Source organism: Pleurodeles waltl, chromosome 1_2, assembly GCF_031143425.1.
Source record: "Pleurodeles waltl isolate 20211129_DDA chromosome 1_2, aPleWal1.hap1.20221129, whole genome shotgun sequence".
Taxonomy (NCBI): domain Eukaryota; kingdom Metazoa; phylum Chordata; class Amphibia; order Caudata; family Salamandridae; genus Pleurodeles; species Pleurodeles waltl.
The window spans coordinates 1,133,590,001-1,133,613,064 of NC_090437.1; the positions used below are offsets into that span (position 1 = coordinate 1,133,590,001).

At 42.8% G+C, this 23,064-nt stretch overlaps 1 protein-coding gene and 1 long non-coding RNA gene across 5 annotated transcripts in view; one reads left to right on the top strand and one right to left on the bottom strand.

Annotated features, from left to right (window-relative positions):
* The window catches only part of LOC138248820 (uncharacterized), a 47,342-nt gene extending 26,832 nt beyond the window's left edge, over positions 1–20,510 (top strand). Inside the window, exons 2-3 of one of the 2 annotated variants that reach the window (XR_011194645.1) lie at positions 16,511–16,632; positions 19,865–20,510. This is a non-coding gene — a long non-coding RNA (uncharacterized lncRNA). The remainder of the gene's footprint in view (positions 1–16,510; positions 16,633–19,864) is intronic. The other variant, XR_011194646.1, reaches the window with a different exon arrangement.
* LOC138248803 (uncharacterized) overlaps positions 1–23,064 on the bottom strand; it is a 254,919-nt gene that overhangs the window by 231,718 nt on the left and 137 nt on the right. The gene's annotated exons all lie outside the window — the stretch shown is intronic.

The following is a 23,064-nucleotide window of genomic DNA, read 5'->3' on the forward strand; positions in this document are numbered from 1 at the left end:
CAGGCCATTATTAAGCCACATTTTTTAAGACTGCTAGCAGTGAGTATTTGCTAAATTGTCTAAATCAAGTTTCCTTCCACTCATCAAAAACAAATAATGCCTCTCCGACTTTAGCTGTTGGTAAATTCAGGCATGATTTCACAATGCCATCTTCCACTTTAATCTGTAATGATCCTTTGGTAGGAATGGCCCTGCATGAGAAGTTCAGCCAGGATCCACACTATTTTTTAATAACTGACAATGTAGCCTGGATTTGCTGACTGGACCTATGAAGATTACATCAAACTCGTCAAAGACTACTTTCATCTTGTCATATTTGATGAAGGACGCTATGCCACTGATACTGAACCAGAGGCCTTGCTTGCAGCATTACTGTGTACTGTATTCATTGAACAGTTTAGACATTTTTTGGACAAAGACAAACTATGCAGGATTGCTATCCCTATGACAAGAATCTGATTATATTATTGTTTTACTATATAAGTTTACTCAGCCGACTAAAGGTGGAAGCTGGATGAAGGGATGAATCTTTGCAGCTGCAAGTTATTTTGGACTTTGAGATGATTTATAGGGCGAAGTAGCAATAGCAGCTAATTGCCCTACTACTACCAGTGCACTTACTGATCTGGGGCTTCAAATCAATCATCAGTAAAAAGAAACAAGGTTAGAAAAAAAGCAATGCCTCATTGATTGATACCCAGTGCTCCCCTGGAGCTTCCTTCTACAATGACTCCCGAATAACCAATAAAAGTGGAAAAAGTATGCATCTCTTTCTAAAGAAGAGAAAATGAAACTATTGAACGTTTGGGCTTGCATGTACCATTGGCATCTCATTGTGAAAAGTTGTCCTCTGTTGCACTGAAATGTACAAGCCCGGTCTTAAGCCGTAGACCAGGACTGGGTGTGAGAATGGAATTCAAGTGTTTACAGAAAGTCATGCACATTTGCTGCTGAAGTTTACTTTAGCTACTCCAATGTGACGATTAGAATGCTGGGCCCTGTTAGATTTGGGAGCAGTGGGTTGTTTCCTAGATGTTAAAACTGCTGAAGCCAATTATATCCCTACTTTTGACTTCACTTGTACTCCTAGGGTCAGATTTATGAAAAAGTGGTGCAGTGCAGCACAGCAAGAAAGGGAAGGAATGTACCACATTAAAAAAAACAAGCATTTGCAATCCAATGGGTCTCGCATTTGCACGAGTTAGCGCTGTTAGCGTTGTAAACTCCTAGCCGGACTTTTCTTGCCACATACATTAAAAATGAAAGGTAAAACAGTTTCACATAAGCGAGACGATTCAAAGTACCATGGCCACAATGAGCGTGAGTGTGAAGGAGAGACACAAAAGGAATAAGAAGTTTGTTCACAGTCAAACATATCAGAAAAAGTGCTATTAGCCATGTAACAGATTCGATGTCCAAGACGGTAACCAAACATATACCAATGATAACAAAGGATTTTTGAAGGGCAAACCCAGGAACAAGCGATAGTGATGGGCGTGAGGTGGGCGTGGTTAAAAGCCCAAAAAGATAACAACACATCAGAAAAGCAGCACTTGAGCGCTGCTATGCTCGACCTAAAAAGGACTCTTTCCGGAACAAGAGCTACCTTTCTGCCAAATGTATTGTAATTCCATCCAGTTGTTCAGGCTATGGCTGTGTCCAAAATCCCCACGGAAAAATGCATAGGGAAAAGCTTATATTTCAGTGATAGGAAATCATCTGAAATATATTATACGTTCAACTACAAAACTCTGCAAGGAGTTGGTTTCACTTCTTTAAGAACACCTTGTTTATGGATAAAAGGATAACCAATAAATGAGCAGCTCCACCCACCTTGCTTCGTGCATTAATCTCTCCCCCGTACAGTTTTAACAAGGAAAACATAAAAACAAAATCTTTGGTACGTTACAGTAGTTCAGTTGGTTTTGGATATTCCTTGGAAGGTGTGGCTAGTAGTCCTGCCCCTCTGTAGTGGGATAGGATACTCGTGCTATTCTGACTAATCTGCTGGACAGGGCTAATGATACCAAAATGAAAAATAATGCTTGTTGGATACCGTTTTTAAAATTTGTATTTTAAGCTGTCCAGCTCCATTTTAGAGATGAGATTAAAATAATTATTTGCCAATTAGATGAAGTGTTGAAACAGTTTAGATGCAACCTTCCGACAAACACCATACAGTGCTCAAGCCTCAGCTAACCTTTGTATTGTTAATAACACGTATCTCAGGCTGTTCCAAGGGTTACCTATACACAGCCTTCAGATTTCTTTATCCTGTGTCAGACTGTTTGCACTTCAATTAGCAGGTATTGCTGATTGTGGTAATAGGCATAAGCAGACGTCGAAATTTAGGCTGCTTAAAAGGTTGCATTTTGAAGCATGTCATACAATACTGTGATGTTTAGGGACAGAAATGTAGAAATTGAAGGCATATTTAAGAAGGCGTATGATAGAAATATCTTAAATTCACCCAAAATTAGTATTCGGTTTCTCAAGAGTAGTCTAAATTTTGCCTGCAGTGTAGTCTCTCTGCAGAATGTGGCAGTGAAGAGCCACTGTCTCCGAAGTTAGAATTCGATGGCAAAGGTGCAGGTACTCTGACAATACTGTCTGAAGCCTGATTGGACAGACTGTATGGACACCCGAGACTTAATTTCATCAAGTAGCAATGAGATCTTTTAAAATGTTCCTCCCATGGGCATTGTATTACATATTACTGAATGCCTCAGTTGGTAGTAACATAACAAGCATTTGTTTTCAGAGATAGCCTATCTCATGATCCTTATCTGTAAGTGTCTGTCCTTAGTGAGTGCTTTGCTGTAAACATGCAGACAGATTCCTACTTGTTATGGACAGTGGTATGGTGTTTTACTACATGGTAGAGAAACAGTGTACTGATCACTGTTATTAGCAGGGGGGCGCTGTTTCTTTCCAAGAAACGTGAACGGATGTAGTTGAAGAATGTACAGAGAAGCTATCACGGAGGAGAGGTAGGATTATATATCAGTAATGCGAGTAGAGCTGCGAGGGGAACAGCTTATAGAAACGAGTGAGCGCTCACAAGCTATCCATTCCGATCTCACTTTGTAATTAGCCGCTCAAGCTTTCCATTCCACTTGCGCTTCGTGAATAGCCATAGTCGCACTGAGTCCAGCTTGTGAGGCGCTGCACATGTGTGGCCTCAGAAATCAGCTTCCCAACAGCTGTGCTTGCAGGGTTATCACTCCCGCTCAATGCAGTGGTAACTGTAGCAAGCATTTGAACTGCAATGGGTCTCGCGTTTGCTTGAGTTAGAGGTATTAGCGTTATAAATTACTAGCTGGACTTTTCTTGCCACACAAACTGAAAATAAAAAGAAAAACAGTTGACATAAGCAATCAGATTTAAAGCGCCGCTGTGAGTGTGAAGGGGAGACAGAAGGAAAAAGAAGTTCGCTTGCAGACAAAGTTATCGGCAGAAGTGCGAATATCCATGTAACAGGGTTGGTCCCCAAGGCAGTGACAAAACCGCCCTAAGGAGGGACAAACGTAAAGCATTTACCAACGAAAAGAAAGGATTTTTGAAAGGCAAGCCCACGAACAAGTGATCGTGATGGGTGTGAGGTGGGTGTGGTTAAAAGCCCAGATACATACCAACACGTTCGAAAAGCAGCACATGCGCTCTGCTATGCTCGACCTAATAATGCACATTTCTGTCCTTTCCTAGTGCACTGGTCCACAATGAACCATGGTGCAAGGGTGCCTGTGTTGTGTGCAGGATTGTTTTTGTGCAGGAGGGGGAACCTTCCTGCACTAAAACAACCCTGGGAGACATTTTCCTCTTTCTGTGTGCTACAGAATACAGCACACATAGAAAGAGGAAAAAAATAGGAGAAAAATATTTCTCCTTTTTGCCGCTTGCCTGAGGAGGCATAAGATTTTGGTGCATCTTCAGGTTTACCAGTATTCGTAAATCTGGGGATGCGTCAAAAGTCATGTGTGTTGCGTGGGAACACCGACCGCAACACCCATGGAATGCCTCCCATTCGCAGGGTCAGGCAGCACAGCGATTTGTGCTGCTTTGCCATACTCCATATCTATGAGGCCATTCAAAGCCATGCAAAGTCTCAAAACTGACGCAGCAGCTAGGGCAAGAGGGTCATAAATATAAATATGGCCCCTATTTTCCACATCATATTAGGCACATCCTAGTTATTACAACACAATCCACAAGTGGTGTGGAAGACTTCACAAGTTTTTTTCACCTCTGAATAGTGTAAAGAGAACTGTTTTCCTAAAGATATAATTATTCCGGCTCATCCCTTGTTGGGTCGCGCGCTGTTTAAATTGCTGTACAGGTTTTCTTCAGAGTCATGTAAATATACATGAAGCATGAACTTATTTTGTTGGCATGTTCAGAGAAAAGGTTATGGATATACTTCCACCCTATAGAGATCATGATTGTGTCATAGGCCTAGTGCCAGATACCACTGTACCACATGGCCAAATCTATCCAAAAAAAGGATGAACATCTGAAAAAGATACTGACATGAACCTGGAGGAAGGCTTATTATGCCATTCTAAATCACCAGCTAAAGCACCCATTCTTTTTGTCACGTCAGGGAATGGAGATCTGGCACCAGGGCCTGATTTATTTGTCAAGAAAGAGTGAACTTTGTCGCAACAGTGATGGAGTTCCTTCCCGCCACCACAGTGGATTTCGAATCAGACAGACCTTAAGTTTGGCCAAATGTTTTGCCAAATGTCTCTGAAGGCCAGATGGAGTAAGGACTGTCACAGAATTGGCTATATGTCTGTCCGCCCAATTAGAATGGATGGACATATAGCTTTTTACTGTCCGTCACTGTCAGGTAAAACCTGAAATTAAGGAACAGTAAAAAACTGAAATAATTCCCCCCTAGCCATAGGAGGTGACTTCCAAGGCAATGGGGGGGCATTATCTTGTGTACTTTCAAACAGAAAATCTTGGTTTAAGATTTTCTGTATGAAAATAAAAAGGAAGACTATTTGGTGCAGGGCTCCATCATGTTCCCGAAGCTCTGTACCAAACGGCGAAAAGCACCGATTTGTTTTAACTTTCTCATATTGAGGTGCTTTCCTCTTTTCACTTCCCTGCCCAGAAGATCCCTGGTTTGTTACCTGATCTTCAGTCTTCACTCCCACTTGGCTTAGGTTCACTGTGGCCTGCCTTTCTGAAGCTGTGAGTCATTCTATTACTGGAAAGCCTCAGTGCAAACCCATGCTGCAACCAGAGACGTAATGCCTGAGAGAGCTGTGCTAAAAAAGGCTTGCGAATTGCTGTGTGTGTGTGTCTCTGTATGCTTCTCATTCCCCTTTCCTTCGAGGGCTTGGCTTGGTCTGGTATTTCCTGTTTGGTATAAATGGAGCCACATTCTGAGAAATGTGACAGATTGCCATCAGAAATCACCAGATAACATTCACCAAACCTGACTGTTGAACCTGACATGGTAATAATGGATGATAGATGAACAAGTCACTTTGCACAGTTATACAAGGAAGATGAGTGTGTTACATTTCATGAGAATGAGCTAGTAGCAGACATGATTATAAGCCCTATATTTAATTTTTTTAATGTTCTCAGGTCAGTTAGGCAAGCTTTGGAGCTCTGGAGCCAACTAGCCTAACAATCACAGTTTTAAGAATTAAACCAAAATTGTGTCCGGCCCACCTATTCTACTTTTTAAGTCTGTGTCTATTACTTGTAGTATTTCAGAGACATGGCAGGAGAGTGCTGGTCCCTGTTCATAGTAAGATTTTACACAATGTTTATGTCTCAAAAGTGACGCCAGTCAATGCAAATTGTTTTTTTACCTATTTACTTTCCAGTGCAAAACTTAGTATCCTAAAAGTAACGCAAAGCAGAGTAAAGCACTGTTTTGCATTACTTAGCACCAAGGGGACGTATCATGGGTGGTACATCAGAGTAGACAGGGTTTTGCACCAAAAGTTAATGCAATGTAAAAGCAGGTGGTAAAAGGAGAAACTATTTCATTTCTCCTTTCTTTTCGAACTTTGCATGCCTGCTGCACTGTGCAGCACACATACAATGTACAAAAAGTTGTAGTGTCTATGCATAGTATTTTGTACTGGAAGGGTATCCTTCCAGTACAAAACCAATGCTAGACTCACGCACACACCCTTGCACTATGGCGCAAAGGTGTGTGTGTGGCGCACAGCAGCTAAAATCAGTGCCAGAGCAAGGGAAAGGGGAGGAGAGAGCCATATTTCTGTAAATATGGTGCTCTCCTGCTCTCTCCTCAGGCCACGCAGCACAGCATATTTTCACTGCTGCACTGTGCTGCGTGACTATTTAGTACATCTGGGCCTCAATATAGGAAATAGCCTAAACCAAGACTATGTATTTGCCCCACACTTTGTAATGCATACGTGGCTTATTTACTACTTGAATTAAGCCAGGGGCCAGATTTAAAAATCAGCGGATGAGGATACTCTGTCACAAGCGTGGGGGATATCCTGTCTGCCTTATTACAGGTGCCAGAGGTTATAATGCACATTTATTAAAGTGGATGGGATATCTATCACATTTGTGACCTTTGTGAAGGATTAAACTGTCTTCCAAATTGAAAATCAGGCCCTAAGTCTTTCCCACCAAAGTTATTTCCATTATGATCATTGGTATTCATGTACACTGGCAGACTGGTTTCTACAGACCAGACACCTATTGGTTTGAAGCAGTTATTAAATAGCCAACATGCTTAGAATGGGACAAACCATCTTAACACAAATACAGGCAAAACTAAGATCATATGACCTTGGAAAGAATATAGCAAATTTAAGTGGTGATTTAGGGAAATGCAGGAGGAGGAAGTAAAACGCTATTGTTATTTGGGTCTATTGATTTAATCAACATTGTCCTGGAAAGCGTTATTAAAATATTTAGGGGCATATTTAAATTCTGTTTGTGCCGAATGAGCGTCAAAAATTTTGACGCACATTTGTTGCAAACTGTGCACCATACTTGACGCTCAAGCCAGCGGATGTCAAAATTTCTCTGTGTGCATCATTTTTTGGATGCAGGAAACTGCCTTGCGTTAATGACATGCAAGTTAGGCGTTCCCAGCCAAAAAATGACTTTAAGGCCTGTGCGCCCTATTTATACTCCAGCGTCATTTTGACACACAGGAGGAGGCGGGCCTTAAAAAATGGCGCACATCCTGATGTGCACCGTTTTTTTACGCCTGGGTGAGGGCAGGCATTAAGGGGCCTGTGGGCTCACTTCCATGGTCTCTGACCATGGAAACAGTCCAGAGGTGCCCTTCCCTGCCCCCAGGGACACCCCCTGCCACCCTTGCCCACCCCTGGAGGACACCCATGGATGGGGGGACCCATCTCAGGTAAGTACAGGTAAGTTGAGGTAAATATTTTTTTTTATTTTTTTTAAGTGGCATGGGGGGCCTAACTTGGGCCCCCCTACATGCCACTGTGCCCAATGACCATGCCCAGGGGAAAGAAGTCCCCTGGGCATGGTCATTGGGCAAGGGGGCATGACTCCTGACTTTGCTAAGACAGGAGTCATTTAAATGGGGGTTGTGCATCAAAAAATGGCGCAAGTCTGGTTTGAGGCATGATTTTTGCCTCAAACCTGACTTGCACCATTTTTTGACGCACAACACCCATTTTCCCCTACGCCTGCGCTGCCTGGTTTGAGACATTTATTTTTACTCTGACCAGTCCGCAGCGCCGGGTAACGTAATTCCTTAAATAAGGTGCCTGCATGGTGCGTAGGAATGGCGTTAGCCGGCGGTAACTTTTTTTACGCAAAGCAGCGCCAGCGCTGGTTTGCATCAAAAAGTATAAATATGGGCCTTAGTCACCAAAACTCATTCTATCTATAAAGAGTTGAAGCTGTTTAAAAATAAGTATGGGAACATAGTTGTCACACCTCTACTGTTAGCAGAAACCTCATAATTTGCTACTCGTTTACCTTATTCTTGCATGGCTTACAGTGACTGGTTGAATACTCAATTGAGTATTTTGGAATGTAATGCTTGTGTTATTTGCTTAATTTGAGGAAAGTTACTTCACTAACGTTGTTACTGTTCGATTTTAGTGTAGGTGTGAAAGTATACTGGTGGATAATTTTTTTATTTTTTATATTTCTTACAATTCAAAGATTCTTAATATAATACTTTTGCAGCTTGTGTTTTGGGATTTTAGTTTTTAAGCAAGGTCAGGTATCACCAATAATTGTATCTGTGTCCTGAACTTATTATTGTTTCATTGTAAAGTATGAGGATACATGGACAAATTACTCAATTACTCCTAAAGATGAGAAAATATTAATAAAGCCAACAATCAAAAATCTAAGATATAGTGAAGACATAATGGCTCGTAATGAATGGAAGTTGGAAATATTTGCCTTCTTGTTATGACAGTTTCATCTCAAAAGTATCCTACTAGTTCAAAGTTGTTAAAGGTTTATGTATTATTTGGATCTCATGAACATTATATCATTTTGGGAATTGATTTGTTGAAACGTAAATATGTTGTATATATGTAATCTGAACACCGAGTTACTGGTTCATGTGTTATGCATTTACCTGGCTATGTCGATTTCAAAAGGCAGTACTTAAAGAAGGATTTAAAATTAAAATTTACAAATAAATAACATATCTTCCATCTACAGGACAGTCCATTTTTAGGTCTCTCCTGCTCTCCTACTAGACAGCATATCTGTTGCTGTTAGCTTATATGGCATTTCATTGCCTCCCATAGGTTGTCTTCAATTTCACTGTCATTTGCTAGTGCCTTATTCATCAGCTGTGCGGCCTTTTCTTCCTCTTACTGTGTTTGGCCCTCCCTTGGAGCATGGGTGCAATAATGTGCCCTTCTACTGCTTGCTTTTTCAAGCACTGCATTTTTCTTTGTGTTTAAGCACTCTTAAAGAGTGCGTGTGTTTTCCAATAATCTCCCTTGTGTGCTTCCCTCCCTTCTCCCACTGCACTCCATTTTCCTCTCTCTCGTCCATGACTTCTCCCCCATTCTCCTGCATTGCCTTCTTGCCTTTGTGTTTTCTCTCTGCCAGAACCACTTTGCTGTAGTTGGCTCATTTGATCCCTTTACCCATGACCCCTGTTGGTACCCCCCTTCCAGGCCCCTCTTTTACTTCCACCTTCAAACCTCGTCCCTGTGTTACTTCTGGCTCTCATCTCCTGTGTTGCTTCACCCCCCCAACCCATGACCTGCGTTGCTTCCGCCCCAATGTTGCTTCACCCACCTGCTTAAAAAAAAACTCTCACACATTTTCTTTTTCCCGTAGTAACTGATGCAACGTGGATCAGTAACTAAAAAGAAGAAAAACACAGATGATTCAACACCAGTTTTTTAAAATTATTTAGCCATGCAGCACAGAATCTGGCATTCTGTGTTACATGGCTAAAACAATTGACAAAGCCAATAGGTCCCAAAAGTGAAACCAGTTGGTATTTTATCTGTGGCATGTTGTAACTGCCTAATGTGCACTTGAACCTATAGCTTATTGAAATGATAATCCCTCCTGTTAGAAATTGAGTCCCTAATTGGCAGAGGAATGCACCCTGTCCAAGTAGGGACAACAGTCCTAGTCACAGCAAGTCTGATACACAACACAAATTAACCTGTGGTCACCTTCTGGTAGCTTGGCACAGAGCAGTCAGGCTTAACTTAAGAAACAATGTGTAAGGTACTTGTGCAACTTTTAAATTACAGTAACAGTGAAAACACCACAAGATGAATCTGCACCAGTTTAGACAACTAAAGAATATTTTTATGAGTAAAACAAGAAGAAGACAACAATAATCCAATAAGGAGCACTCAAGAGATGCATTTTTTTGAAAATAATCTGCAATAGAGTGCTTGGAAATTTATAGCGCTTAAAAGTTACTTGAGGACGAGCTGGACCGGGGTAAATCCAAACTTGAGGCCAGCCACGATGGAGGGCAAGCTGACTACAGGTCCCACACAGGGCCCACTGAAAAAGTACCTCGGATGGAGGGTCACTTTGATGTTGAGGAGGCGATGCATTGGTTCTAATATGTGCGGTCTGGGAGATGTGTTGTCGGTGAGCTGCACACTCTTTGAAGTGATGTCCTTGAGGTGCAGCATCAAACACTTTGCGATGAAGGTGATGCGTCGTCGAGCCACACAGCCGGCGAAGCGAAGGCAAAGTGCTGAGGCTCGTGGTGATGTATCAATCCTGAGCCGTTCAGTCATCGATGCAGAGACCTCACCAGTGGCGATGCGTCGGAGTCAAGGAAGGATATGGCTGTTCATGCTGATTTTTGGAAAAGAACAGCTGCAAATTCCACTTCTAAGGCCCAGGACTGGATTGTCACCTCTTGGCAGGGCAGGACTCACAGGTGACAGAGTCCAGCAGCTGAAGAAGGATGGAAAGAAGTCTCTGATAGCCCTGAGACTTCAGAACAGGACGCAAGAAAGCAAGCGCTAGAAGTCACTTATGTTCTTGGAGGAACAGTCCAGTCCTTCTCACTCCTACACAAGAGGCAGCAGGCCAACACAGCAAAAAACAGTTCAGCAGAGTGGCAGTCCCTCCTGGCAGCACAGTAGTCCTTCTGCCTGGCAGAATGTCCTGTGAACCAGAAGTGTATTGATGTGGTTGGGTTTTGGGTCCAGTACCTGTACCCTGCTGTGCCTCTGAAGTGGGGGAGAATTCAAAGAGCGGACTCTAAAGTACACGAGGTCCCTGCCCTTCCTTCCCTGGCTCCAGACACTCTACAGGGTGTATGCAGCTCTTTGTGTGGGGACAGGCACAGCTCTATTCAGGTGTCAGCTCCTCCCTCACAATCTAGAGCAGGAAAGTCCATCAGCCTGGTGATGGACCATCAGGATAGGAGTGTCTTACCCCAGCTCCTTTGTGTGTGACTGTCAAGAAGGAATTCCTAAACCCCACCTGTCACTAACCCAAGACGTGTATTCATAGACACGCAGAGGCACTGTATGGTTAAAGTAAGAAAATGTCAACTTTCTAAAAGTGGCATTTTCAGACTTACAATTTAAATCAGACTTTGCCATAAGTTGTGATTTTAAATTGTGAGTCAAGAGACACCAAACTCCAAATTTCTTTCTTTTCCCAATTGGGAAATACACTTATAAACTGTAACAAGGTAACCCCAATGTTAAGCTATGGGAGAGATAGACCCTGCAGTAGTAAAAAAACAAAAAACTAATTTAAGAGTATTTCACTACCAGGGCATGTGAAACTTAAAAGTACATGTCCACCTTTTTAAATACACTGCACCGTGTTCTTGGGGCTATCTAGGGCCTAACTTAGGGGTGATATATACATTAAAAAGGAAGGTTTAGGCCTGGCAAGTGGGTTGACTTGCTAGGTTGAAATGGCTGCTTAAAGCTGCACACAAAGGTTCTGCAGTGGCAGGCCTGAGGTATGCTTAAAGGGCACAATCAGTGCAGTAGGCCCACTAGTAACATGTAGCGCACAGGCCCTGGGCACATGTAGTGTATGTTACTAGTGACTTATAAGGAAATTAAATATGTCAATTATAAATAAGCCAATGTTACCATATTTTAAGTAGAGAGCACATGCACTTTAGCACTGGTTAGCAGTGGTAAAGTGCCCAGAGTCCTAAAGCCAACAAAAATTAATTCAGCAAATCCCAAAAGTCTGGGGATGGCATTGCAGAGAGGGCCAGGTCCAACACAACCCCCCCTCCAGCCTAAAACTAGGGTAGACTAATCAATACCTTGATGGGCTTCCCTACTTAGAATGAACATGAACATAGACAATGGCCACTACTGCATTGACCCTTGTCAGTTCTATGCCTTTCTGAATTCAATATGATCCCTCTGTCTATACTCTCCTGACCCAATGAAGTGCCCAATGGGGAACCCTTTTCCTCAGCTGTAGACCCCATCTGTGCAGCACCTAACTTTAACTGGCTCACAGATTCATCCCAGTAGGCAAACAGTACCACTATGACCAACAACTTGATGTGGCACATTCCACCCTTTGGGTCTAACTTCTATCCCAAACCTAGGGAAAACTCTGTCCACAAGGACAACAACCAATGAAGTCCACTGAGAGATGCCAGTGTCAACAACCAGGCCCCAGGCCATCCATAAGTCTCTCACCTCTGTGTTTTCTCAGAGTGGAGGGGCAACCTACCCGAGATGCCTTACACCCTTTTTCCACTCTACTTCCCTCCAGTTCAGGGGTGGCATCTTGAAATTGGCCACCCAGCCTAGAGTCTGTACCCTGAGGCTGAACAGGACACATGGCCGGGCTCTCCCTCACCCTGCTCCTCCGTCTGGGGTCCTGTACCCTCCACTTGGAAGTAGTACCCCCAGAAAACTGGACTGCTGGGCACCTGTGGTAGCCACCCCTCCCAGTTCCCCTGACACAGGGAGATAACTCATTCCCCAGAAGGCAGTCTGTAGGCATCTAGGGACTAACTATGACCCTTCTCGGGGTTACCTCCCCACCACAAACTAGGATACCAGGGCCGTAGAGTGGAACAAGTCCTGCCCATGGGCTAGTGTCACCTTCAACACCTGGCTAGTGTATTGCTGTCGGGAAACTAACCTTTCCACTACCATGGTCTGGCTAGCTCTGGTATCCAGAGCAGTTACTGGGACCCCATTTACTGTCACCTTATGGAAGTGGTAACTCCCAAACTCAAGGATTACCAACTCACCCTAAAAGTTCACCTCCCAACTAAGGGAGATCACCATATGATTTATGATATTCCCCTAGGACTATTTACCCCTAAGGCCACATTGGACCCCCCTGCAGAGGTCTCACCAATGGGTGGTTTCTTAAGACAGAAATAGTCCCCCAGCTTGTGACGCAGCTGAGAACTATCAAAGCAGGGGTGTTGAAAATAGGGGGCTCTGGGCCACTGTCCACCGGAACCTTCTCCTTGTTTTTCAGAAGGGGCATGGGAACCCTTTCCTCCCACTTACATTGGAACTTGTCTGTGTCTCCTTTGACCTCCCCCTCATTTTGCTGGGGGGATCCTGAATCACCCTTCATAGGATCACTCCCAGGTACTTTCTTGTGGATCGTGATGCTGACCCAGCGGTCCCCTTTCTTAGCATGCTCCTTGGGGTCGGAAAGCTTACCATCAATCAGGTGTTGGTGCAGATCTGGATAACAAAGACTGAACATGTGCCCTTTTGCAAGCAAATAATACAGCCCCTGGTAATCCTTTATCTCACTGCCCTTCATCCAACCATCTAGTGCCTTGCAAAAGGAATCCACACAATCCATCCAGGTCTGTTTGAATAGCCTCTGACTTCCCCTGAACTTCTACTTGTACTTTTTTGGGGTCAGACCAAATTTCCTGATTAGGGTCTCCTTCATGGAGGATATCTCATCCTGTCTCTCCCGTTTAGTGCGAGTAGAGTGTCCCTCTCTTCACTAGAAATGTGCCTCCACAGACTAGCTCCACAATTATCCTCAGAGACCTTGTGCATCTACAGAGCAATCTTGTAGGATTCAAACCATCTCTCTATGTAGTCTCCCACCACAAATTCAGACACCAGAACCATGGTTATATGGACCTTCCTGCCAAAGGGCACTCTCTGGCCTCAATCTCCAACTCTCTGAGGCTCAACTCCTGAGCAAATATAATTTTATTTTTCTCAGTGGCCAACTGGAGCTTACCAGCTCCAGCTTTAACTTCCTCTCCTCCCTCCTGTCTGCCAGGTCCTCGCTGTCAGACTTCTAGTTGAAATGCTGCTCCCTGGCCTGAGAGGAATCACTGCTCTTTGCAGGGTATCCTCCTCCTGGCCCATAGACAGTTCCAGATTCTCCACTGAATCCTGGCCCAGCGCCTCATAATCCTCCTTCTCCACATCATCCTCCTCAGAGGTCTCATATGCTGCATCCCTAGCTTCTATCCAGACCCTCAACACCTTTTGCAGCTCCACCTTCTTGATGAAGCCTTTGGAAGAATCCCCAAATGCCTTGCAAAAATCCTTGAGCTGGGTCACTCTATATTTCTCCAGCTTGGTCAGCTCAAATTCAGGTTTGCAGGTGCAGGCCAGGTGCAGTTGTGGGACCTCCAATCAGAAACATGATTTATAGAAAATAAAAAATGCCAAACAGGGAGAATTTAAAAATTAAAACTGCCAATCAGTTAGAGTAGAAAAATGAGATGCATTGGTATTGAAGGAGGATGTGGCGGTTCCAATGCGTCACTTTTTGTAGACAAACAGCTGCAAAGTCCACTTCGAATGCACAGGACTGCATTGGCACCTCTTGGCAGGGCAGGACTCACAGTTGACAGCTGAAGCAGGATGGAAGAAAGTCTTTGATGGCCCTGAGACTTCAGAACAGGAGGCAAGCCAGCAAGTCCTTGGAGTCACTTAGTTTCTTAGAGGATATAGAGAGGTAAGTCCAGTCCTTCTCACTTCTATGCAAGAGGCAGCAGACCAACACAGCAAAGCAGTTCAGAAGAGTGGCAGTCCCTCCAGGCAGCACAGCAGCCCTTCTTCATGGCCAAATGTCCTCAGACCCAGAAGTGTATTAATTTGGTGGGGTTTGAAGTACAATACTTATATCCAGTTGTACCTTTGCAGTGGGAGATAATTGCAAAAAAGAACAGATGATGGATGGAACGCTGAACGATGTCAAATATTTACCCATAATCACAGATCTGTACCTAAATCCATTGTTTATTTTGCTTGCCACGCCATTCCAGTTTGGACCCAGCCATATGCAAATCAGTTTTGATCCTGCTCCCCATGGGAACAATGGCACAATCAGTGCTGCAGGTCCACAAGTAGCATTTAATATGCAGGCCCTGTGTACATGTAGTGCACTTTACTAGAGACTTATAAGAAAACTAAATATGCCAATTGTGTGTGTAAATTTATATAGCACGGCTTACCATGGATAAGCCAAGGTTACCATAATTTAAGTATAGAGCACATGAACATTTCCTCTGGTTAGCAGTGGTAATGTGTCCAGAGTCCTAAAGCCAACAAAAACGAATTCAGCAAAAAGTGAAAGAATAGGTAAAAAGTCGGGGGATGACCCTACAATGAGGGTCAGGTCCAACACCTCCCATTCCAAATACACACTGACACTGAATGAAAACAATCATATTTAGGAGAGAGTTGGAAACAAAGCAACAAACCAAACAAATCAAAAACTATAAGAAAAACGGGACTGCCTAAATTAAACTAAAAAAGCCAGATTTACTAAGATTATTTCGTGAGTAGTTGTGTCATAGCTTAGTCCAGAGTAAAACACAACTGCTCACAGACAATGCTTGGCGAGTTGGGCCCAAAAAAGGAGTGATTAAAGCCCTCATTACACGCGGCCCAAGAAAAAGTCTAAGATTTCCTCATCCTTAGAGTTACCTTTACCAGGTGGTACAGGTAACTCAGGGGATGGGGAAAATCCAGCCTATTATGAGCTAAAAAACGAGACATTACAGGGGGATTCCCCAAGTAATTCATCGTTTTGGCCTGGGCTTTCACCCAGAGTTTAAACTCCAAGTGGAAGTAAAACATTCTGAATTCTGATGTGACAGGTAACATGCAGGTTTAGGTGCTTACCGCACCAAAATCTGCATGTCTCATTTACCAGGCCTTTTTCACTCCGTAGATTTAGGTATGTCTGACCTGTCAATATGTGTCAGGTGTAAAATCTGTCTGCTTTTACCCACTTACTCAAAAATTCGACACTGTTTGCAAGGTGTCGGGATTATTCAAGGCACTCATAATCTAGACTAAAGTTTTGTAAAACAGAACTTTACAGCCCACTCATTTTAGTGAAAATAAATAACAGGTGCCACATTCCTTGTCTTGTTATTCTTTTTCTCTTTACCACCATTGAGCAAATCATTTTCGGCATGCAATGCGATAGTGAATGGAAAACAAGGATTTACTTTAAATAATATCAGCACGGGATTTTCCCTTATAGGGGAATTTGCATGAGCTTTTCATGATGCTAAATGCTTTTCATGGGTCGATCCAATCCACTGCGGTAATTTCCGGGGATTTTTTCAAGCAGGCAATACTTTCAAAGCAAATCCTTTCTTATTGCCTTGACCATATCGATTTCACAACACCAGTTGATAAATCCTACACTTCTTTCGCTCTTATTAAGAAAGGTCTAAGGGCCCAAGCAGATATTCTTCAAGTGTGCAGACACAGATATTAAGTTTTTGCGACTACACCGCTGTCATTTCTTAGCTGCTTCTGTGAATGAAGGGAAATATTTTTAGCACATTGACTAACAATGAAAAAAACAATTTACCCAAATATGACATCATAACAAGTATACCTTATGTCATAGGTTTGGCGCACATGTAGCTGTAATGGTAACAATAATAGTATTTGTTTAAATAACGATTGCAATACTGAAAAGTTATTTTTACATTTTTACATCTTGCTTCATACCGCACGTCTAGGGTTTTTAACGTCTAGGAGAATTCTTGGTTCTTACTTGAGATTCAGTAGGAGCAACTATCTGCTTAACTACACTTTTTCCTTACACCCAGGTCTTCGGCAGGTGGTGGAAGGGTGCAACATGGCCGTCAACTAGGGTCGGGAGCTACTCCCTTCCCCTCAGTTTATGTGTAGCTATAGGGCCTGAGGTTGAAGTTTCCTGAGAGTTGCGAAGGTGAGTTCTAGTCTCACCTTTTCTAATACCATGAATAGGATGCAGAAAGTGAAACAGGTTATACATTCACTCTCAAATATAACCGGTTCATTGCCAAAGTCAAATATAAGATGGTGCTCTCTCTAAACACCTTTCACCGTTGTGTTATGCATTTTAGTGTGCTGGTTACATGTTCTGTTGTTTTTTTGCACTGCTGTTTGTGCTGCATTGTTGCAATGTGATTTTGTTCCTGTAGGAAAGCGCCTTTTTTGACATGGTTAGCCCCCACTTTTTGCCTGGTTTCTGATGTGGCTTTGACTGTAAGTGCACTGGGTCCCTGCTAATTATGTCCCCATTGCCAGATCTCTTTCTCCAAAACTGCACAGTTGTTTTGACCTGCGTCCAAATCCTGTGGCCAACCTAACCACCCAACCCCATGTTGCACACAGCCTTTGGCCATGCACATTGACTTGGTAATGGCCTGTCTCTCTGAGTGTGAGAATAAGTGTAAGAGGATGTATCTGGGTGTAAGAGTTGCTGTAAGAGTGGCTGGGTGTGAGAGTGGGTGTTTCAGTGTCAGTGGGTCTGTGAGTGGGTGTGTCAGTGTCTGTGTGAGTCTGTGAGTGGGTGTGTGAGGAAGGTTTCAGCTGGTCTGTGAGTGGGTGTGTGAGGGTCTGAGTGGGGCTATGAGTGGGTGCAGGAGGGTCTGAGTGGGTCTGTGAGTGGGTGTGTAAGGGTCTGAATGGCTGTGTGAGTGGGAGAAAAATTGAAAAACTGAAATTGAGAGAGAGAGAAAGAGTGAAAGGGAGTTAGATGGAGCGTTCTTTAGGCTTTGATGAATGATATAATTAGAATTCGATATTTCTGGACAAATTAAAAAGAAAAATGTATTTGTCAGTTAAAAAGTGTGAGATCGCATGTCAGTATGAACCTTAGACTTTTGAAGTTTAAAAGCAATTAAAGACGGAAAATGACCACAGACACATCTAGAGTAGAACCCTCAACTTTCAGTGCAAGGGTTTGTGACCTTAACCTTTGGGCCATAGGTGACTCCTTACTGTGATGCTTCCAGACATACCTATGACAGTGAACCCACAAATGTGACTGGAAAGAAACGTGAATGTTCCATCACTGGGAAGGTGTAACAGTCAAACAAACACACTGCCAAGTGATACTAGGATTTGAACCTTCAGCCTACTGAGTGACAACACAAGACTGTGACGATTAGGCCAGAAGTGACTCTGTACGGCTCTGCATCCAAACGTAACTATAACATTCGTACCAAACATCTTGCTAGTCTTACTCTTTGAAGTCATTGTATAGAGAGACCATTGCAATAACAATTTCTTTCTCTCTCTTCCATCCCATTATGTGAAGGAAGAGAGAGAGAGAGTGATAGGACAGTAGGGGGAGTATCAAGGCCCTGCGGTCTTAGCTGGCTCCCCACCTCCTGCAGGAACCGGGATTGTTCTCACAATCAGGGAGCTGCTTTAAGTAGCAGCTCCCTGCCTGTGGGAGCAATGTTTTCATCTGTTTCCCTGCACGCATATTTGCATGCAGGAAAACAGATGAAAATTCTGCTTTCTGCCAGCAGGAGCCTTTTGACAGCATCCGCTGTCAGAAAGCAGACTTTGTTTGCTTTCGCTTGGTGGGAGTTGTCAGCTCCCACCAACCAAAAGCCAACAGCTATGTCCTGGAGATGGACACCCTGGGACATAGCAGAAGGCGGCCAAGGGGGGGTGGCAGTCCCGAGGGCCATCATTGGTTCCTTGATGGGGCCCATGTGGCCGCCACTCCAACAACCTTTGCCCTGGGGAGGTGGTGGTCCACGGGGCTGGGGTTCTGCAGCTGACCCCCCATTATTGTATTTTAGTACTGGGGAGGTGGTGGCTCACAGGGCTGCTGGGGGGGCATGTGATCCCCCCACATGGAACTACATATTTGCCCTGAGGAGGTGGCGTTATCAGAGGTTGCGAGGGGCCCAGCAGCCCTTCGCATTGTATTTAAACTTGGCCCCAGGAAAGTGGCAGTTCCTGGGACTGCAGAGGGGGTGCAGCCCCCATTCAAAATCTAAATGCTCCCGGGTCCTGGCTCACCCCCTCCCGCATTGGATTTAAGCTAGCCCCTGCTTCCATTTCCTATAAATCTCTGAGGAGGTCCCCGAGGATGTCGGGGGCCAGGCGGCTCCCGCATTGGATTTAGGTTTTCCCTGGGGAGAATGGGTCCCTAGGGCTGTGGGGGGGACACCCCACATTCAAAATTGAAATGCTCCCGGGACCTGGCTCACCCGGGGGCTTTAGTTGAACAAGTGGGCCGGGTGACGTCTTACTGGATTTTGTAGAGTGGTTACAGAGGAATGAGTTTAATTTGAAATTAACGTACAAAATGGACAGACAGATGATGGAGTTTTTGGATGTTTTAGTTTTAATAGAGGGAGACAAAGTTCAGACAAGTTTATACAGGAAGAGCACTGCAGGTAACAGCATTTTACACGTAGGAGTGCCCATCCCTCTAGACTTAAATGGAGCATACCCTATGGGGAAATGTTAAGAGCAAGAAGGAATTGTAGTACGGATAGCAGATTTGAGGAAGAACAAAGTGACATGATTGCTATGTTTAGAGCTAGAGACTATCCCGGTAAAGTTATTAGGGACGCTTGTAGGAAAGTAGCAAACATTAATCGAGAAAGCATCCTGATTCCAAGAAAGCGAGAGAATGATGAGAAGGTGATAAGATGTATAACTACTTTTAATGCTGGTTCTAAAGCAGTGATGAACATTTTAAAACAATATTGGCATCTAATTAAAACGGACAAAGTTATAGGTTCGATAATGGGCACTTATCCAAGGATTACGTATAGGAAGAGTAGATCTTTACGGTATATTCTGGTACATAGCTATGCAAATAAAAATAAAAATAAGAATCTGGAATTTATGAAACAGACAAGCTTTTATAAATGTATGAGATGTAAGGCATGCAAATACAGTAAAAATTGTAAAACGTATACGTTGCCTACTGGGGAAGAGAAAAAAAGTGACAAGTTTATAAATTGCAATTCAGATTACACTGTTTATATCATAAAATGTCCATGTGATCTTTGGTATGTGGGTAGCACAATGTTTCCTGTAAAAAAACGGATATTGGAACACTGGCGGGTGATCAAGAATAATGATGCCAATTATCCTATAGCACGACACTGCAGACAAATTCATGATGGGAAAGTTGATGATATGTTATTCTTTGGAATTGACAGGGCTGTGCTGTCCCCACGAGGAGGAGACAGAGAACGGATTTTGAGGAAAATGGAATCGGAATATATTATCAGACTTAACAGCAGAGCCCCGTGGGGGTTGAACCAGGATGAAGAATTGTATGTACATGTGGGCTAATAGGATATGTACGATGACCAGGCGCTGGATAAATTATATAGCTGACACCATCATATCAAATTGTAATGATTTTCGTTATTATTTTTGGAACTTTGGAAGTAGTTGATAAATGTATTACAATGAGGAATAAGGTTTGTGAGTATTATGAAGATGAAAAAGATTAGAAAATAAATTGAGTATTTAAGGTGTAAATATGATTGGATGGAGAATGATATATACTGTATATATATATTTAGTAAATTGATGAAGTAGTGGGTTTATTGAGAGATAAATTATGTTGGAAAAATGAATTAAGAATGGAGGAGAGAAAATGCTTTAATTTAGATTTTTGGATTTTTTAATTATAGGATTTTTTCTATGTCTATTGGGAAACAGGATATAACATTGAGGGGGATGTGCAGCTTGTATTTTTTCATTTGTAACAAGGTGGGCTATGAAGAAGACCGACCTCTTTGAAACGCGTTACCCAGAGCCTTAGTGGTTTTTTCAGTTCGTATGACTAGTACGGAATAAAATGAACGTTGTGCAGTAAGCCTGGAGTGCCGGCGTCTTTTTCATGAATGTGGATTGGAAGGGAATCTTTGGATATATATATATATATATATATATATATATATATATATATATATATATATATACACACACACACACTCAAAATGATACTTTTTCACAATCATCATATTTTACAAAAGTAATTCATGCCATTGTTTACTTTGTCATCAGTGAGTACGAAAATACAGATATGTTCAACAATTTTTTGATCAAATTCCAATATGGTGTCAAAATGTCCATAGTTATTCACAATAATGTATTCAAAGAATAATTTTTTCATCTGCTGAGCCTACAGATGCAATGCAAAACACTGCTATACATGGCGCATCATAAAAGGATATAGCACTGCGCAATAGACAACAGCATGAAGTAATCAACTACACTAAACAAAATAAACCAAAACATAAACCAATGCATTGCACCACATGGTGTGAACCACACGACCTAAGAGCACATAACAAATACAGTCAGTGGTCGCAGTGTAGCAGATGTTTAACCAAGGTGTGATTATTCCTAATTGAAACTCACAGCAAAACAGAACAAAACATAACACATCATGTATCATACAACTACCCATGACACCATGCAAGAACACCATACAATAGAAAAAGACACCACAAAGTATGATGCTGCGCATACTAGCCAATGACACATCGCTGGCATCAATTACATTAGTAATTTCAGATGACATCACCTAACATAACGTGCTGAATCCATATCGCTTGATCACATGACACACATATCCAGCTGTGGAAAATGATACACAGTGCTACATTTCCTGACCTTTTAGACTTTTTGAAATTAAAAAGATAAGGACCAGATTTATGCTGGTCTTGCGCCATTCCAAAGCCACATTAGGTTCATTTTTTTACAGTTAACGTGGCATTGGAAGGGGAAAAACGCTTCGCCATAATTACAAAGTGGCGCAATGCTTGCTTGCATTGTGCCACTCTCTAACCCCTTGCGCCATGGTATGGCCCAGATTTATGGAGGGCTTGTGCCATTACAGCACCACATTAATGGAATTTTTTTACGCTAATGTGGTGTTGGGAGGGCAAAAATGCTGCGCCATATTAACAAAGTGGCACAGTACTCGCATTGCGCCACTTTGTAATCCCTTGCGCCACATTATGCTTGTGCCAGGCATAATGTATGCAAGGGGGGGCATTCCAGCTCTGGGGGGCATAAAATTGGAGCAAAGGAATCTATGAGATTTGTTTTTATCTGCATTTTTTAAAACCTGCTAAGTGCAGGCGTTAAAAAGAGGTTTCCGTTTATTACAATGGGTCTCTGGGTGCTTTGTAGGATTAGCATCATAATTGTTTATTCTAATCCTGCAAAGCACCGGACAAGCATCAAAAATCATGATGCCAGTCACCCAAACTACTGCCATAGTGCGCCGTTTATTAAATATGGCGCACACATGGTGGCTTTAGGGGGCACTGAGGGGCGCAAGAAAAGTGGTGCTGTAACGCCACATTTCATAAATCTGCCCCCTATGCCTGCGACAGGCATAATGTATGCAAGGAAGGTGTTCCTGCTCTATGGGGGCCCGTGAAAATAGCACAAAGGAATCTATGAGATTCTTTTGCGCTATTTTTATCGGTATTTTTTAACACCTGCTAAGAGCAGGCGTTAAAAAGAGGCTCCCATTGATTACAATGGGCCTCTCGGTGCTTTGCGGGGTTAGCGTCATAATTTTTTATGCCAATCCTGTAAAGGGCCGGTCAAGCATCAAAAATTATGACGCTACTCACCCTAACTACTGCATGGTGGTGTTCGTGGGAGCTAACGGGTGGAGGAAAGGTTGCACTGCACTAGGTGACGCACCACTTTCCATAAATCTGCCCCTAAATGCGTGACAACATATGTGGGTATTGTGTTGAGGTATTTCTTGCAAACGGCGAGCTTTTCTGTAATATACGTTTTTCGTGCATTTGTCACTCACGTATTAGGTTATCTTGTACTTCAGAATATGTACACATAAAAAATGATTGTTCATCAAGAGCATGCACCTATTCTACTCCTTTTAGGTGACCTGGGAAGGTCTCCTATGAAACACAGGTATTTGCAGAAGAAATGTCCTCGTAATCTAAAAATACAAAACCTGGGCGGTTCTGTGAACCTGATGACCCGCTCACTCCCTAATCTGCACCTCTTCTACACGGACATCCCGGGTGTACCCATAAACACGCTAAAAACAAGCCATTATTTGACAGTGAGGTGCGGCTTCACGTTTTCCAGAAAATTCGTGTTTGACCGATATCCAAGACAGCGCTTTTCTTGCAAAATTATATCGGTGATTTGTAAATTTAGAAGCTTATTCCTAGTTTGTAATTTGAAAAAGGAAATACACCACTTGTGTCCCATGCTTCTAAACATCTGTTCAGTGAAAAACTGGCGCAGACCACCTTCTGTGATAGGCTTTTAAAGGGGAAAGAAAACTAAACGAGTACATTGCTTTGATGGAATTTTTATTTTTTATTTTTATTTCTGAAATCAGATTTTTAAC